We start from the raw sequence: 14546 nt of genomic DNA on the forward strand, positions 1-14546 counted from the left end.
GGTCAGCAGGTTGCAGGGCAGTGTATAGAGGTCAGCAGGTTGCAGGGCAGTGTACAGAGGTCAGCAGGTTGCAGGGCATTGTACAGAGCATGGAGGTCAGCAGGTTGCAGGGCAGTGTACGGAGGTCAGCAGGTTGCAGGGCAGTGTACGGAGGTCAGCAGGTTGCAGGGCAGTGTACAGAGGTCAGCAGGTTGCAGGGCAGTGTACAGAGGTCAGCAGGTTGCAGGGCAGTGTACAGAGGTCAGCAGGTTGCAGGGCAGTGTACAGAGGTCAGCAGGTTGCAGGGCAGTGTATAGAGGTCAGCAGGTTGCAGGGCATTGTACAGAGTACGGAGGTCAGCAGGTTGCAGGGCAGTGTACAGAGGTCAGCAGCTTGCAGGGCAGTGTATGGAGTACGGAGGTCAGCAGGTTGCAGGGCAGTGTACAGGGGTCAGCAGGTTGCAGGGCAGTGTACGGAGGTCAGCAGGTTGCAGGGCAGTGTACAGAGGTCAGCAGGTTGCAGGGCAGAGTATAGAGCAGGGGCAGATCCAGGGGGGGCAACGGGGCAATTGCCCCCTCCAAGAATACGGGTGAGTGAGTGGGCCGGCAGGCATCGCCCAGGTGAGAGAGCCGGCTCCGCGGCTGAGAGCACGGGCGGCTCCGAGTCCGTTGGTGATGACAGCGACAGACAGGTGAACAGCTGTGCGGCGCCGGCTCGTGACAGTGTTTGACTGTGAGCGGGCTGCTGGTCAATCAGGGATACGGCGGGCGCGGGAGCAGAGAGATGACATCATCTCTCACCGCATGGCGCCCGCCCTGCATCCCTGCAGTTCCACTCTCGCTGTGCAGTGTGCAGGCAGCCGCGGCAGCAGAGAGATTACATCACCTCTCTGCTGCTTGACTGGTAATCTGCTGCCTGACACTGGGACACAGCAAGACAGAGACAATTATAGCAGGCAAGTGACAATCCGCAATGTGTGGCATGGGACGTGGCAAGTGACAATCTGCAACGTGTGGCATGGGACGTGGCAAGTGACAATCAGCAACGTGTGACAAGTGACAATCTGCAACATGGGACGTGGCAAGTGACAATCTGCAACGTGTGGCATGGGACGTGGCAAGTGACAATCCGCAACGTGTGGCAAGTGACGTGGCAAGTGACAATCTGCATCTGGTGACAGGCGACGTGACAAGTGACAATCCGCAACGTGTGGCATGGGACGTGGCAAGTGACAATCTGCAACGTGTGGCATGGGACGTGACAATCCGCAACGTGTGGCATGGGACGTGGCAAGTGATGTGCCAAGTGACAATCTGCAACATGTGGCATGGGACGTGGCAAGTGACAATCTGCAACGTGTGGCAAGGGACGTGGCAAGTGACAATCTGCATCTGGTGACAGGTGACATGGCAAGTAACAATCTGCTTCTGGTGACAGGCGACGTGGCAAGTGACAATCTGCATCTGGTGACAGGCCACGTGGCAAGTGACAATCCGCAAAGTGTGGCAGGTGACAGTGGCAAGTGACACACTCAGGGCTCCCACTGATTCTGCATTATGGTGAGTTGAACCATTTCATTTTTTATAACAAAGCAATTATAGTAATAATGCGCTTCAATCATCCTGACACCATAACAACCATGGTGCCATGATGATTGAAGCGCTAACACCAGCCATTTCCCCGATAAATTTACCCCAAAAAAAAGGTATTTTCTGGCAGTGCCCCTCCCGAGACTAGGCTCTGGATCCGCCCCTGGTATAGAGGTCAGCAGGTTGCAGGGCAGTGTATAGAGGTCAGCAGGTTGCAGGGCAGTGTACAGAGGTCAGCAGGTTGCAGGGCATTGTACAGATTACGGAGGTCAGCAGCTTGCAGGGCAGTGTACAGAGGTCAGCAGCTTGCAGGGCAGTGTACAGAGGTCAGCAGCTTGCAGGGCAGTGTACAGAGGTCAGCAGCTTGCAGGGCAGTGTACAGAGGTCAGCAGCTTGCAGGGCAGTGTATGGAGGTCAGCAGGTTGCAGGGCAGTGTACAGAGGTCAGCAGGTTGCAGGGCAGTGTATGGAGGTCAGCAGGTTGCAGGGCGGTGTACGGAGATCAGCAGGCTGCGGGGCGGTGTACAGAGGTCAGCGGGTTGCAGGGCGGTGTACATCAGCAGTGTTGACATGTGTGCCAGTGCCACTGTGACCCTTGCTCTCTATTTATAGAGCCACAGCCAGGTCAGGGTTTAGGGACAGTCTATGGGGAGAAGGCAGCACATACCTAGTCCTGCTGGCCAGCCGAGTTCAATCCGCGGGCTCCCAGCAGCTCCTACCTCACGGCATCCCCAACATGCAGGCAGCATGGCATAGGGCGGGATCAGAGCAGCAGTGATGCTTACGGCCCCGCCCACTCATTCCTCACTGGAGAAGCACGGCGGCTCGCTGCCTGTCTCCCTGAGTATAACAGCGTGCATGTGCCGAGATGATCTGCCTATTAGCATAGCGTCATGACACACTGTGTGTGTCATGACAGGGGGATGACAGAGCGGCTCGGGGGCGGGACAAAAAACTATTTTCGGGACAATAAAAAATCGGGACATAGGTTGGATTTTCGGGATTGTCCCGGCAAATTTGTGACTATTGGCATGTATGCCTTATAGGCTGAAACGCATCAACTGACTTAATCTGAGTTTGTTCACTGTGGCTATTCAATAAAATGAAGAAATTTTAAGAGCAACAACCGGAGTGCAGATAATTTTTTCTACATTACTCTACATTACTCTACTCAGCCAGCGACTGTGGATTGAGCACCTGGGAGCTCTGCTATCTATGTTGTGTATGGGTATTAGCACTGACTTTTCTGTTTATAGCATGCATTATGTGCCTTTATCTTTTCAGGGCACCCCAAATGCGATGCGATTCTGCGGTGGTTGTCACGTGGGAGGATGCGCCTTTAAAAACATTGTGCGAAGCTTGTTGCCCCTAAATAGGAGCAGGGGTTTCTTTTTGCATGCGTAGGGCAGCCAAGTGAATGGGCCGCCCCCATGTGAGTTGCAACATTGTGTGCAAATCGCTCTTTGAAAATAACATAGCGGGAACACTTGTCCCTTTTACGTGATAATATCAAATGCCTCTAAAAAGTGACCTAAGCACAGATCGCTTTTCAATGCAATAGCAGAGCCTGCTGCAAGTGTGAACAAACCTTTGGGTTCCATAGGAAGAATGACAGCAGTAAGAGGCCTGTTTCAGGAGGAATGGGAGCAGGGGAGAGAAAATCCTCCTCAACCAATAGGTTGCAGAAGTTGTATCCACTCACGGAGGAGGATGTGGCTCCTTTATCTAACCCACCAACGGTGGATGCGGCAGTCACCAGACTGGCCAAGAATGTGACACTTCCGATGTCTTCCTCCTTTTGCGATATCTTTAATAGACGCATTGACATGTACTTAAAGTTTTACCTCATGGTAGGTGGTGCTTGGAAGCCCACCATTGCTTTAACATCTATAAGAAGCGCTATGCGAGTGTGGGTACAGAACTTGGAGTAAAAGAAAAAATCATCAAGGCTCTTGATGAGATAAAACTCTCAGCGGACTTCGCAGGTGAGGCAGCTATAGACATCAGTATCAGCTCAGCTCAGTCACAGCCAAAAGCTGAATTGCTCTAAACTGCCTTTTGATGGGAAGGCGCTGTTTGGCCAGAACACTGGAGACTGTCATCTCCAGGGTTACAGGAGGAAAATAAGGTCTTCTGCCCCAAGATCGAAGGTCCAGACTCCAGAGGGGGAAACCATCCAGAGGAGCACCGAACAGGTACCAGGATTTCGGAGGCTTTTGCCCATCCAAGAACTTCAGAAGGGGTTGGAGGGGTACACAGTCAACTTTCATATGATCGCTGAGAGCTAAGGCCACTGCGGCTCCCTCAGATACCTAGAAGCCCTTTTAACGCACAGGCCCGCCCTGGATAGAGAGACTCAAGATGGACTTATTCAACCAGGAGACTGGAGGATTTCAGTGGACTTGCAGGATGCCTACAAGCATGCCCCAATCCTTCAGTAATACCAGATTTGTGTTGGGGACAGGCATTACCAGAGCCAGCTGGAGTCTACACAGAATATGGTCTACCTAGGGGCCGAATTCAATACTCAGACGGTCACAGTTTCTTTGGCACTTCAAAAACTCCCAAAAAATCAGGGAGAAGTTACAACAGGCATTGGCTGCACCAGTGATGTCAGCATCCCAGTGCATGAGTCTTCTTGGGACCATGGCTTCATGTATCCCGATGATCCCCTGGGCTCACTGGAAACTCAGTTTTCCAACAAGGCTTCCTAATGCAGTGGAAGAGTTCGTCTAGCCCAGCCAATCGGGATCACCAGCCGGATGCGCCAGAGTCTCTGAAGGTAGACGAAACTAGAAATACGAAATGGCATCTTCCATTAGGGCCGCAGCCATGGATCATTGTTAACAGATCCCAGTGCAGCAGGGTGGGGTGCCACCTGCAAACAACGCAAGATCCAGAGCAGAGGGGAAATTCCCACTCAGGGCCTAGTTTCCAATATTCTGAAACTTCGAGCAGCATTCATGGCGTTGGCCACCTTGCTGCCCCACATACAGGGTCATCCAATCCTGCTCTGTCTGGACAACATGGCAGCAGTGTCCTACATAAACTGACAAGGCGGGACGTACAGCCAATTCCTCTTGAGGGAGGTGGAACCAGTCATGACATTGGCACAACAATATCTCCCAGATTTGAGGGCCATATATCTTCCAGGCTCTCAGGATTTGGAAGCAGGATCGCCTATCCAGATAATTCAAGGATCCCAACGAATGGTCCTTCACCCAAAGTGTTCAAACAGATCATCCACCAGTAGGGGGTGTCCGCAACTGGATCTTTTTGCCTCATCAACCAACTGCAAGGTGAGCCGTTTCCTCTCATGCTACCTTCATCCATTAGCGGAGGGGACGGAAGCCTTGACCCATCCTTCGGTTGTGCAACTGGCCTATGCCTTCCCTCCAATTTCTTTAATGCTGAAATTCCTGAGGAGATTGTTGACAGAGAATTTGACAGTCATCTCAGTATTGCCTTACTGGCCTCGCAGACCATGATTCTCTCTGGCGTGTGCCCACCGATCACTCTGCCAGTGACTCCTTATCTCCTGTCACAAGGAGATATCCTACATCCGTAACCATCATGACTGGCCTTAGCGGCCTGGATATTGAAAGGCAGGGGTTGCAAGAGTTATGCCGCGTACACACGGTCAGAATTTCCGACAACAAATGTTCGATGGGAGCTTGTTGTCGGAAATTCCGACCGTGTGTAGGCTCCATCGGACATTTTCCGTCGGAATTTCTGACAAATAAAATTTGAGATCTGGATCTCAAATTTTCCGACAACAAAATACATTCTCGTAAATTCCGAGCGTGTGTAGACAATTCCGACGCACAAAATTCCACGCATGCTCAGAATCAAGCAGAAGAGCTGCAATGGCTATTGAACTTATTTTTTCTCGGCTCGTCGTACGTGTTGTACGTCACCGCGTTCTTGACGTTCGAAATTTCCTACAACATTTGTGCGAACATGTGTATGCAAGACAAGTTTGAGCCAACATCCGTCGGAAAAAAAACATGGATTTTGTTGTCGGAATGTGCGATCGTGTGTATGCGGCATAAGGTTGTTCTCCAGAGGATATTAGGACTTTACAAAATTCCAGAAAGGGGTCAACCTATGCCATCTACTCCAGAATATGGGATAGATTCACAAGCTTTGCAGCTGGACGTCCGTTTGACCCTAGTGACCTGAATGTGTCTCAAATCCTGTCTTTCCTACAAACCGGATTGGATTTGAGGCTCAGCCTATGTTTGCTTAAGGTGCAGATTTCAGACATCTCAGCTTTTACCCAAAAGAAATGGGCAGAAAACCTGCTGGTGGAACGCTTCATGAGAGCGGTACTTAGACTACGCCCTCTCAAGAGAAATGGGTTCCCTCAATGGGACCGGGCAGTAGTCCTCAATTTTCTAGCAAACCCTCCTTGTGCTCTCACGGAAGACTGTTCACTATGGGATATCACCTTAAAAACTGCATTCCTATTAGCCATAACTTCAGGGGGAAGAGCATCGGAACTCCAAGCATTGGGAGCATCCGAACCTTATACCATATTCTTCCCAGACAGGGTTGTACTAAGACCATTGGATCACTTTGTCCCAAAAGTGGCATTAATATTTCACCTTTCCAATGAATGGGTGCTTTCAGCCTTCCCAGCAGAAGCAGATGCTGGCCTGCACGAGTTCCCAAAGTCCTCAAAGCCTATCTCCAGGCTACTTCTTCAGTCAGATGTTCTGACAAACTTTTTATTATACCTTCTTGAAAATTTTAAAAGGAAAGAGGCCTCGGCCAGAACCATCTTGGCCTGGATTGTAAAAACTATTCACCGGGCATATAGAGTGGCCGGGAAAGACCCTCCGGAGGTGGTTAGAGCTCACTTAACAAGGGCGATGTCTTCTTGGGCAGGAGTGTCTCTGGAGACAGTATGCAAAGCAGCTAGCTGGTCATCCCGTCACACATTCCTAAAATACTACAGGGTGGATCCAGCAGCTCTTACTACAGTAGAGTTTGGGAGGAAAACTATCCAAGCTTCTATGTCTATTGTTAAATAAAGACTAAGTTTGCAGCATTAAACCCTCCCTCTCGAAAGCTCATTATTTATCATAGGTATGCTGCCATGTTAGCGTCAGGAAAATTGAAAATTGTATCAAATACTTACCGTAATTTTCCTTTCCTGATGCCAATACATGGCAGCATACGAACCCTCCCTCTGATCTTTGTGCTTTATACGGAGAATGGGGGAGGTAGCTCTCAGTCAGACTTTTATAGAGCTAAACAGGTCCTGTGGGTGGATATAGTGGATAAAGCTATATCATAGGTATGCTGCCATATATTGGCGCCAGGAAAGGAAAATTACGGTAAGTATTTGATACAATTTTCAGTTGTCTCACCCTGCTTTGCACATGCTCAGTTGCTCTCCATTTTAGGCATTTGTAGGCACTGATGAGTTTGTAGAGACCAATCTGCTGACAGCCTTAAAGTGGAATTTAACCCTCCTATCTTTTACAGCCAAGGTAACTGCTTCTGTGATCAGTTATGACAGCAGCCATTTGATGGTTTGACTGTTTGCTTGGGGACACAAGCAAATTTGATAGTTAGCAACTCTAGGAACGCTACTGTTTCTTGAAACCGTTAAATCAATGGGTTTACAGTAGTTATACTTTCTGATTTACTACTGGGGCTCCGGGCTTCAACAAAATAGCAGCCTCCAGCAAGAAGAAACAGGAGCAATGCTGGAGGCAATTTACAGCAAACACTAATTTTGGTAGCATATTTATTGTGGAATGTATGTCCCATAGGCGTGCGCAGCCTATTGCATTAGGGTGTGCACCCCAAAGCTCGAACACACATACGTGTGTGTGTATGTGTCTATATATATATATATATATATATATATATATATATATATGACACATACACACACACATACACACACACACATTATATTGTCAAAAGTATTGGAAAGCCTGCCTTTACACGCACATGAACTTTAATGGTGTCCCAATTAATTTATTTGGTATCAATGGTCTTAGTCCGTAGGGTTCAATACTGAGTTGGTCCACCCTTTGCAGCTATAACAGCTTCAACTCTTCTGGGAAGGCTGTCCACAAGGGTTAGGAGGGTGTCTATGGGAATGTTTGACCATTCTTCCCAAAGCCCATTTGTGAGGTTGAGCACTGATGCTGGGCAAGAAGGCCTGGCTCGCAGTCTCCACCCCAAATTTGCTCATACATGTCTTATGGATCTTGCTTTGTGCACTGGTCCAAATCATTTGGTGGAGGGGGGGTTATGGTGTGGGGTTGTTTTTAAGGGGTTGGGCTTGGCCCCTTAGTTCCAGTGAAGGGAACTCTTAAGGCATCAGCATAGCAAGACATTTTGAACAATTTCATGCTCCCAACTTTGTGGGAACAGTTTGAGGATGGCTCCTTCCTGTTCCAACACGACTGTGCACCAGTGCACAAATCAAGGTCCATAAAGACATAGATTTAGCAAGGGTGGTGGAAAATTAACTTCAAGTGCAATAATTCACATTATAATAGTAACTAAAACATATAAAAGAAGTGTAACAATCTAAAAAATTTAAATTCCAAAGTGCTATAATGAAGTAAACCTCCCAACTAAAAAGTTGTTGCATTTGAAGTTAGTTTGTATTGCAATTATCTGTAGAGGGGTTTCCATCATCCATGCTAAGTTTCGTTTGTTATGTCTTGTTTTCAGTGTGATGTGTATTATATGTGACGTTACATATCACAGAGACCGATATTGTGGTAGTATTGAAGTTTATTGAGATTTCCATACATTAGAGGCTTCCAACATTATTGTTAAGTTATTGATTAGTAAGTTAGCGCTGCACTTATTTTTTTGTGGTGTGGAAATACAACAGTGCTTAGCGGCAGGCCTTTTACTGACACTTTTTAATTTAACCTGTAGCGCCAGGCTCCTGTTGATCAGGCGCTTATATGTAAATTTAGTGGGTTGTCTGTTCTGTACATAGTTCAGATTTAATCTATGGCTAAATTAGCCTCTGTTCCAGCATTGGCTGTGTTGTGTGCAGTTTCACACTGTCGCCTGTAGGTGTCGTTGTCACCACTGGCCAGTGTTGAAAAGCAACAGGCTGAAGTGTATTGATTGCTTTTCTTTCTCAGTGGTATCTCGGCAGAGGTGGTCCACTGCTATGCATTCTGGGAGAGAGTACTTAAGGGGCAGACGCCATTTTTTGGTTCTCTTTTACCTGCTGGCCCTCCTGGCCTAAAGGTATGTGACGGTTTCCTTTCAGCCTCGGGACCATGTTGGCCCGAGGCTGCATTACTATGAGTGGGCCCAGAGGTTGTCTGGGGCTTATTGGTTTAGAGTTGGTCCTGTGCTGTCTGTCCTAGGGGAAGAAGCCAAGCAGTTGAGAAGATCCAGGAGAGGACTCATCTTGGAGAGGACCGTGCGGAAGGCTGGTGTCTCAAGAGGGGCCTGGTGACTCAATTGAAGGATGCATCCTAATCTAACTTACTGCACAGTACTGCCGGGTCGGCTTAAAGGTTCTAGTACTGTGTCGCTGTTCATCTTAAACCATTACATCCTGTGGCAGAGGAATGAGAGAGACCTATCCGGGTGGGCAAAGATCTTTGGACTGAAGGTATAATCGTCTCGAAGATCTTCAATTCCTCAGTGATCTGAAAAAAGGTATTTGAACTTTCCTGCAATTCCCTTTCTACCTCTTCCCTGCTACTTCTTTCAAGTTTTTCATTAAAGCATTGGAAAAATGTGACTGGTGCATACATTGTTGGATACAAAGCTCAACATGGACTCTAGGTTCCGGATGTGGTGAAACTATAGGTAAAGGGGTGACGGTAACAACCCGACTTATTTCAGCAGCTCCTTCGGAGGTTAGTGCTTCATACCTCCAGTAGTTTATTATAAATAGTAGTTTGGTGATTAATAAACATCAACAGATTTCAGTTGTGCCCCACCAGTCCCCCCCCCTCATGGACAATGTGCCTGGCTGTGAAGTTCATCTCCCCATCCCTGCACTGATGGGCACTGATTAGCAGCTCTGATTGGGAGCACTTATAGGCACTGATAGGTGGCACTGATGGACACTGATTGCCACTGCTAGGTGGCACTGATTGGCAGCAATGATGGGTACTAATAGCTGCCCCCGATTTACACTGATATGTGACAATGATTGGCAGCACTGATGGGCACTGATAGGCAGCACTGATGTCCACTGATAGGCACTGATTGGTGGGACTGTTAGGCAGCAATGATTACCACTGATTGGCAGCACCGATTGGCACTGATTGGCAGCAATGATAGGCACTGATTTGTAACACTGATAGGCCACAGTATTGAGCACTGATCAGCAGCATTAATGGGCATTGATTGGCACTAATAGGCTGTACTGTTTGGCAGCGTTGATGGGCACTAATTGGTAGCACTGATGGGCACCGATAGGTGGCACTGATAGGCAGCACTGATTGGCACTGATGGGCACTGATTGTAAGCACTGATAGGCGACACTGATGGGCTTTGATTAGCAGCACTTATGAGCACTGATGGCCACTCATAGGCAGCACTGATGGGTATTGATTGGCAGCATCAACTGGCACTGATAGGTAGCACTGATTGGCAGCATTGATTGGCACTGATTGGCACCGATAGGCAGCATTGGTTTGCACTGATAGGCAGCACTGATTGTGTGAAGACAAAATGTACAGTACAGTGCCTGATCTCCCCCCAAATAAAGAGGACCTGTCACCAGCCCATCAGAGTATTTATCACCAGCCCATCAGAGTGCCTGTCACAGCCCGAGCACCTGTCACCAGCCCCAGAATACCTGTCACAGCCCATCAGAGTACTTGTCACAACCCGAGTACCTGTTACCATCAGAGTACCCTGAGTACCTGTCACCAGCCCATCGGAGTACCCGAGTACCTGTCACCAGCCCATCAGAGTACCCGCCACCATCCCATCAGAGTACCTGAGTACCTGTCACCAGCCCATCAGAGTACCCGAGTACCTGTCACCAGCCTTTTAGAGTACCCGAGTACCTGTCACCAGCCCATCAGAGTACCTGTCACCAGCCCATCAGAGTACCCGAGTACCTGTCACCAGCTCATGCCTCATAGAATATACATTGGGGTGTTTTCTTTTCAAAATGGGGTCATTTTGTGGGTGTTTCCATTGTCCTGGTGCTCCAGGACCTTCAAAAGTGTGATAGGTAGTCTGGAAACTAAATGTGTAATTTATGCTCCTAAAACGCCTGATTGTGCTACTTGCATGTTGGAACTCTCTATGTGAAAAAGAATGTACTACAAAAACTCCCCAGAATATAGTTCTCTTTCATCCAATCTCCAATTACACCTGGAAAAGGAGGACAGAGACCAGAAAAACAAAAAAACATAAAAAATACTCAAGGGACGTTGGGGATTACAAATCAGGGACAGTTTTCAGATGGCAGACTATCAACACGCCGGCCTCTGAACCCTCCACTGTAAATAACCAGTCTGATCAACCATCCAGTGGTGGCCAAGGAAACACCAACTCGGCCAACACTGGGAGATCTAGACTTCCCTCTAAACCAAGAATAGACCCTCAAAACAACAGAGGGGGCCCAGATCCTCAAAAAGGTGAATAACCCAGACACTACACCTTACCTCGTACACCTAAAGAAGGTAGGAATAATTATACCAGCACAAAAAGACAAAAAGGAAAACCCAGAAGTAATCAATATGTTTCTAGACCCTATTATGAGCAGGAGAATAGAGCATATTTAGATTCCCCTCGTAGGTATAACTACCCAGATACTGCATATAACCGGGATTTTCATCAACCCAATCGCCCGCCCATTAACACTTACAACAGGTTTGCTCCACTCTACGATAGACAGGACAACTATCGAGACGAATACACGGGAACCTATGATGATTACAATCATTACATTCAGGATTCTTACCATAAGGATTTTCAACAGGCCAGACCAGAACCCCAAAGACACATAGAGCCAAGAGAGGCTCCAGAGGGGGGAGGAGAGTCCAGTGGAAAAAGAAAAAGAGTTCAATAGGTCAAGCGGTATTCAACCTTAGCACAAAACAACTAACCAAAGAAGAGCTGGCTATACTTGATAAAGGCCTGAAATTTGCCCCCCCCTGAGAAATTAGATAAGTTTAACACCTTTATCGATATTCACAAGTTTATAAGGAAAATTAACATTCAACGTTATCTTTCCATGAATACAGCCCTACCCGTAGATAGGGCTGTAACTTCAGGGACAGTGCACTCGGGTTTAGCCAACCCCTCTTTATTTAACCCTCCAGTACCAGCAGCACCTGCAGTTAATATCTTTAGAGATCTGGTACTCAAAGATCTAGCCGACCTACCCACCAAGAAATGTCATAATTTTTCTATCAACAAACAAGGCCTTAAATCCTTATGTGACCGTAAAGTCCTGATTGTCCGCCCAACAGACAAGGGAGGAGGAATTATAGTTATGGATAAAACAGACTACATTTCAGAGATGCATAGGATCCTGAGTGATCACAATACCTATGCAGAGTTACCTTCCAACCCTACAAATAAAAATAAACGAGATTTAATTGCATTGGTAAACAAGGGATTTGACAAACAAATACTTAATAAAAAAGAAAAGGCTTATCTAATACCCACGGCGCCCAGAATTCCAATTATCTACCACTTGCCAAAAATCCATAAGGACCCCCTGCATCCACCAGAGAGATCCATAATAAGTGGTATAAACTCATTAACATCACGTATTGGTCGCTATGTGGATTTTTACCTACAACCACTAGTCAAAAAAACTCCATCATACCTAAAAGACACCACGGATACCATCAGAAAATTAGAAGGTATCACTTTAAAGGGAGATTACCTACTTGCCACTGCTGACGTAACATCGCTATATACATGTATTCCACACTATTTAGGTTTAGAAGCAGTTACATATTTTTTACAGGGAGATTTATCACTCGCTGACATTCAAAGACAGTATATTATCAAATTATTAGAGTTCGCAACAACACACAACTATTTTTGGTTTGATAATAAATTTTATTTACAACATAAAGGCGTAGCAATGGGGGCTAAGTTCGCCCCCAGCCTCGCATATCTTTTTATGGCCAAGTGGGAGGAGGATGTCGTCTACTCTGAACACAGACCCCAGTTGGTGTTCTAGGCCAGATATATAGACAACATCCTCCTCCTATGGGATGGGCCCCCCCGAATCACTTGAAGAATTTTTCTCTATGCTTAATAACAATGACAGAGGTATCTCGTTGACTCTTGAATATAGTTCGGTTAAGGTTCATTTCCTTGACTTGGACATAGAAATCAACTCTCGCCAGTTTATTTTCCAGACTCATTTCAAATCAACTGATCGCAATAGTTTCATACCCATCGATAGTTGCCATGACAGGTCTTGGCTGAAATCAGTCCCCCGCAGTCAATTCTTGAGGCTAAGGAGGAACTGTACCACTATTGAGGCATTTCAAACACAGGCTCTATCTTTAAAACAAAAATTTACAGATAAGGGGTATGATGCGGCTACTCTTGAAACAGAAATTCAATGCGCCACACAAATAGACAGGAGATCATTATTGTCCCCTAAGAGCCATTCCCCCAATGATACCTTCAAATACTCTATGCTGACCTCTTTTTCATCTCAACACAAAGACATTAAAACTATTATGGAACGTCACTGGGGGATATTGAGAAACGACCATGTATTAGGTGGCATTCTACCTGAAAGACTGAAAGTCATCTACAGAGGGGCCCCTTCGTTACAGGGTAGAATTGCCCCTAATGTTATCGACCCTCCTAAACGTCCTACCTTTTTTCATGATTTAGTAGGATATTTCCCATGTAAAAAATGTACTGTGTGCCACTATAACATTAGTGGCAGACATAAAACATTGGAGTTCAGGTCCAAGGTAACTAATAAGATATATCCGATCAAGAGGTTCTGTACATGTGCAACCAAAAATGTGGTTTATCTTATCACCTGCCCGTGTGGAAAGCACTATGTGGGCCATACCTCTAGGGCTTTTTCCACACGGGTCGGTGAACATGTGGCTAAGATCCTAGGCGGGGACACCAAACACACTGTCCCTAAACACTACCGACGGTATCACAACCGAGACCCCTCTGGATCACAATTTCTTATTATAGATCAATATGTCCCCCCCTGGCGAGGAGGAGCGACAACCCGTGGTGTATCCCAATTAGAAACGTATTGGATATATATAAATTCAGTCCCATAAACCACTGGAGCTTAACGTTGAATGGGATATTAATGCTTTTATTAATCAATCATAGAACACTGTAATCCTTTTTTTCCCGTGTATACCATTGCAAAATAATTCCCCCCTTTTTTCCTCTATTGAGAAATGTTGACATCAGATTAAGTCATGTAGTAGTGATTACTGTACTTTTATCTCACTTAGATTGAGATAAGTATTGGCCATACAAATTGTTATTCTGTTGTGTGACCTTTGATCCCCATGTGAAACTGTGGCTCCGTGATTTCCCCGTTTTTTAGTTTTTATTTTTTATCCCCAACACATCACTTAGATTGTGTGATTATAACATTTACCTTTTGTAATCTTTTTATCATGATTTTTTTTATCATCGAATACAAATAAACTGTGGTTCCCCTCCCTTATTAGATTTACTACGTGCTGCCGATGTGGGACACTTGTACTTCCTCCTTTTGCGTTCCACTATTCAGCTAGAACGAGGCCTGATACACGGCGCCATGACGTCATTACGACTCAGAGCGGCGCACGGCCTCAATCCAATGTTGACGGTGGTGAACGTATAGGTAGGAGACGCAGGCGATTCGTTGCTCTAGCGACGCACGCATTTGCGCTCCACTTTTACCATCAAAGCGAGGCTTGCAACGCAGGCGGCCGGCGCCATCAGCCCTATACCCGGAAGTGGCATGTAATTTACATTACTACGGATTGGAGCCACATCATAGCAAGGGGGT

Source organism: Aquarana catesbeiana, linkage group LG07 (genome assembly GCF_042186555.1).
Source record: "Aquarana catesbeiana isolate 2022-GZ linkage group LG07, ASM4218655v1, whole genome shotgun sequence".
Taxonomy (NCBI): domain Eukaryota; kingdom Metazoa; phylum Chordata; class Amphibia; order Anura; family Ranidae; genus Aquarana; species Aquarana catesbeiana.